Source organism: Octopus sinensis, unplaced genomic scaffold (genome assembly GCF_006345805.1).
Source record: "Octopus sinensis unplaced genomic scaffold, ASM634580v1 Contig10008, whole genome shotgun sequence".
Classification (NCBI taxonomy): domain Eukaryota; kingdom Metazoa; phylum Mollusca; class Cephalopoda; order Octopoda; family Octopodidae; genus Octopus; species Octopus sinensis.
This window is the reverse complement of record NW_021831986.1, coordinates 180,001-184,896: the sequence shown is the minus strand read 5'-3', so window position 1 is coordinate 184,896 and position 4,896 is coordinate 180,001.

The window sequence follows — 4,896 nt, the reverse complement described above, 5'->3', positions numbered from 1 at the left end:
GAATAAGGAGCACGAGTTGGTGTAGACGATGCTGAGCTGTGAAGTCTGAGGGGCGGGAGTTGGGGAACAAGCAGAATAAGGTGTATCAGATATAGCATCGTTGACGGGGGTATCAACTTCACTTCGATTTGCCCTCACATCACTTTCCCTGTCAGCACTACAGCATGGGACCAGAGGTAGGACTTGATTATCTGTCCATCTTGGATTCGTAAACCCTTCTCTCCCATTTGTTTCCTCATCTTTAGTTCGGATATCAGGTTTCTCCGGCGAATTCTCTCTCTTAGTGAGTATTCCTCGCGAAAACCCATATTGGGGTCCTCCCAAGCATGCGTCTGAGCTCTGTTCAGTAAGACTGAAGCCTCCCGATCAGAAGAAAAGATTACCCTTATTGGGCGTGGTCTAGTATCTGCGGTTGGGTTCGCTTGGAATCTTCCTAGCCGAGCGACCTTAAGGACACTGACCTTTTCGTTCACAGAGAACAATTCTCCAACCAAAATGGAAACAAAATTAATGTCATCTTTTAGGCGGTTTATGCCTGTATCACGGGTGGATTCAGCTTTACCGTAAATTATTGCTGATCTTGAGTGGGCAAAATGCTCTCTACTGGTGATGATAATAACAATAATAAGCCGACTACGGCTGCTATAATGGTACGATTATAATTGTAACGGCAACGATGGCCGTCTCCCCACTAGCCAATCAAAGCTAAAAAATGATAACATTATCGTAGCACCAAAATGTTTTTGGAAACTAAAAGGAAAACTAAATCAGTATACCAAATCGCTTGTCCTATGGTTAATCTGGAAGCGCGTCCCCCAGGGAAGAGCCAGCCTGGGATCGAAAAGTCATCAACTGGCACAAACTCTTCTCCGAATACGGACATGGATGGTCACTTGAACGGGAAATCCCCCAACTCGAGCCCTCCAAGTTCACCACCACAACCACCACAGAAAGAAAAATGTAAGCGGAACAAATGGACCCGAGGAGAGTATAAAGAAGTAATATACGCTTATTACTATGCATTAGGTAGGCCATCTCAAGAGAGACACACCGCAAACTCTTACAGTATATGGAGAACACGGAATCAAGACAGTAGGCCCTATTTGGACGAGAACAAATTAGCAAATGTGAGGAGGGATATCCTTAGAAATAACAGACTCACAGACAGTGAAATAAGTGCGATCAAGCACGCAATGGAAAATGACATAAATATACGACTCAAAGGAAATGAAGAATCAGATGAACAGTATAGCCCACCACGAGGCTTAATTGAAAGACTGCCATCTGACCAAAGTACGCAAAGGCCTGAAGATACAAGAAATTCTATTGTACCTGTTAAAGATAGCCAGGAAAACGAAAAAACAACAGTAACTGAAGATCTCGCATTTGCTGAAGGACACAGAGAGTCTATGGCAGAAATGAGGCAGAAAATCCTGAATACGCTTGAAGTTGTAAGACATACAAGTATGAATGATAGAGAAACACTTCATAAACTCTCAAATACAAACCAAAATAAAAAACAAATCCAAATTGGCAACTATGTAACAAATGAAATAATACGAGAATTAAAACCTGATTTTACTGAGTTAAATGAAATTATTTACGCTTCTGCTAGGGCAATTGAAACCAGCTGTATGCTCCCGAGAAAACAAAGAAAACAAAACCTGGGAAGAAATCAAACCTGGAGAAGTAAAATTGAAAAAGAGATTGAATTTATGAGAGGGGAAATATCAATATTAAATGAACTAATATGTGGAAATGATCCAGAACAGGAAGAAAGATGAAGAGAAAATTTGGATCCTCACCAAGAGAAGAACTGATATCAATAAAAGAAACGCTGAAACAAAAAGTCCAAGCAAAAGCCCAAAGAATACGAAGATTTGAGAAGAGAAACAAGTTTTACAAGCAAAATAAGCTGTTCACATCCAATGCCAAAAGATTCTACAGAGAAATAGGGAAGGAGAAAGTAACCGTTAAAGACCCCCCTCCCATGGAAGAAGTTCAAAAATTTTGGAAAAGTATTTGGAGTGACAAGAAGACGTACAACATAAATGCAGACTGGATTATACAAACTGAAGGATCCTACCAAAATTTAAAACAACAAGCATGGGAAGACATCACAATAGCAGACCTAAGAAAGGCACTCACGAAGGCCCATAATTGGAAATCCCCCGGTAAAGATAGGGTGCCGAAATTCTGGCTCGCATCGCTCCCATGCGCACACAGTAAGCTAGTTCAGCTGCTCAATGGAATTATGAGAGACCCAAAGAAAACACCTGAATGGTTAGCAAGTGGCATTACTTACCTACTCCCAAAGAATAACGAAACCAACCTTCCAAAACACTATCGGCCTATAACCTGTCTATCCACCACGTATAAAATCCTAACATCTATCCTGGCGGAGAAAACATATGCATTCATGGAGAAGAACGATATTTTCCCCATTGAACAAAAAGGGTGCCGCCGAAATTCTTACGGATGCAAAGATCAATCGTATGAGAACTGTCACAACAAGCGCAGAAATCTCAGCACCGCATGGATTGACTACAAAAAGACCTTCGACAGTATACCGCATCCATGGATCTTGAGATCGCTGGACATCTTCAAAATTTCCCCTGTGATTTCAAACTTCCTGAAGCACAATATGTCGTTGTGGAATACGAATCTCCAATTATACCACTCTAATGGAGTACTTGCCTCAGAAAATATAAACATCAACTGTGGAATTTTTCAAGGTGACTCACTTTCACCTTTAATATTCTGCATAGCCCTAATACCCCTTACAAATGAATTAAACAGAACAGGGTATGGGTATAAAATTGCCAATAAAAAAATAAGCCATCTATTTTATATGGATGACTTAAAACTTCATGGTAAAGACAATAATGAACTTGAAGGCCTATTGCGCACCGTGAAAGCATTCAGCGATGACATCGGGATGGAGTTTGGACCTGAGAAGTGTGCCAAGGCCACTTTCCAGAAAGGGAAAGTGAAGACCACAAATTCAGTCGTGTAAGATGTTGACACAGTCATAAGAGAGCTTGAGCAAGAACAAACATACAAATATTTAGGGATAAATGAAGGCTCTGGTATTCAGCATGCAAGCATGAAAGAGAAAATCAGGAAGGAATGTTATAGGAGAGTTCGTGCAGTCCTGAAATCTGAACTAAATGCACGTAACAAGGTGTTAGCTATAAATTCCTTAGCAGTTCCAGTTGTTACTTATAGCTACAATGTGTTGAACTGGAATATGAGTGAAGTAAAGAATATAAATAGAAAAATACGCAAGCTGCTGAGTTGTAATAGGATGCACCACCCTAAGGCAGATGTAGATCGCTTTTACCTTCCCAGAGCCCAAGGAGGTCGAGGCCTGATCCAATTTGAACTAGCTTACAAAACAACCACAATTGGACTGGCCAAATATCTCGAAATATCGAATGACTGGATGCTAAAGCTCGTGGAAAATCACGAGAGACGAAAGAAGCTTCATTCTATCATAAAGGAAAGCAAAAAATTTGCTATTGATCTCGTGCAGGATACCCAAACTGAACAACCCGAGGGAAGTACGGCAACTATTGTTGCAAAGAAGGTGAAAATGATGGCAATGAAAAAAGCGCACGAGCAATTGGCTGATAGGTGGGAGGAGAAACCTCTGCACGGCAAATATGTGACCCGCAGCAAACAAGCTGATGTTGACCAGAAGCAAACCCATCAGTGGCTACGGAGCTCAGGGCTAAAAGCAGAGAGCGAAGGTTTCATCCTGGCTGCTCAAGATCAAAGCCTATTAACCCGGAACTACCAGGCCAATGTGATGAAAAATGGAGCAGACCCAAAATGCCGATTCTGCAACGACATGATTGAAACAGTGGACCACCTAATCTCTGGATGTAAAGTCTTAGCACCAGTGGAGTATAAATTAAGACATGACAGAGTTGGCCAATATCTCCACTGGCTAATAAGTCGGCATTACAATATCAAAACTAACGACAAGTGGTATAATCACCACCCTGAGGCTGTAACTGAAGGAGAAAATGTAACCATTCTGTGGATCTTTCCAGTACATACAGACCGAACCATCAAGGCCAATAAACCAGATATTGTTGTGAAAGACCAAAACAATAAAGTTTGCTTATTGATCGACATGAGCATCTCCTGTGATCGTAATATCTCAGCGAAAGAGTTTGACAAGCTCAGAAAATATAAAGACCTACTCATTGAAATTGAGAAAATGTGGCATCTCAAGGCGGTTACAATACCAGTGATCGTAGGAGCACTAGGAATGATCAAGAAGGGAACCGAAAATTATATGAGATGATCCCTGGCTTACCATCTCTGCAAGAAGTGCAAAAGATTGTCTTAACTGGTACGTCACACGTATTGAGAAGAGCATTGTCGATGTGAGAACTGTTGCTGCTCATGTATTTTAATTTAACTTGAAAAAAAAAAAATGAACGAACTACTGAGTTTGGTTTAATGGCCTACCAGTGTATACTATGAGTTTCTTTGCCCTAGGAGTCGGGAAGACACTCGGCAAGAAATGGAAGCAAATTTGAAAGAAGAAAAAAAAAGTAATAATAGTAATAATAAAAATAAAAAAAGAATATTATAGACGAATTAGATCAGTACTAAAAACAGAGGTCAATGCTAAAAACAAGATAATAGGCATTAACACTTTTGCTGTCCCAGTTATAAGTTACAGCTACAATATCCTTAACTGGACACCAAATGAACTGACCAAAATAGATAGGAAAACAAGAAAAATAATGACTGGATCTAGGATGCATCACCCAAAATCTGACATAGAAAGACTATATATACAACGTATAGAAGGTGGTAGAGGCCTTATACAACTGGAAAACTACAACAATTTAACCACCATAGGACTTCAAAATATCT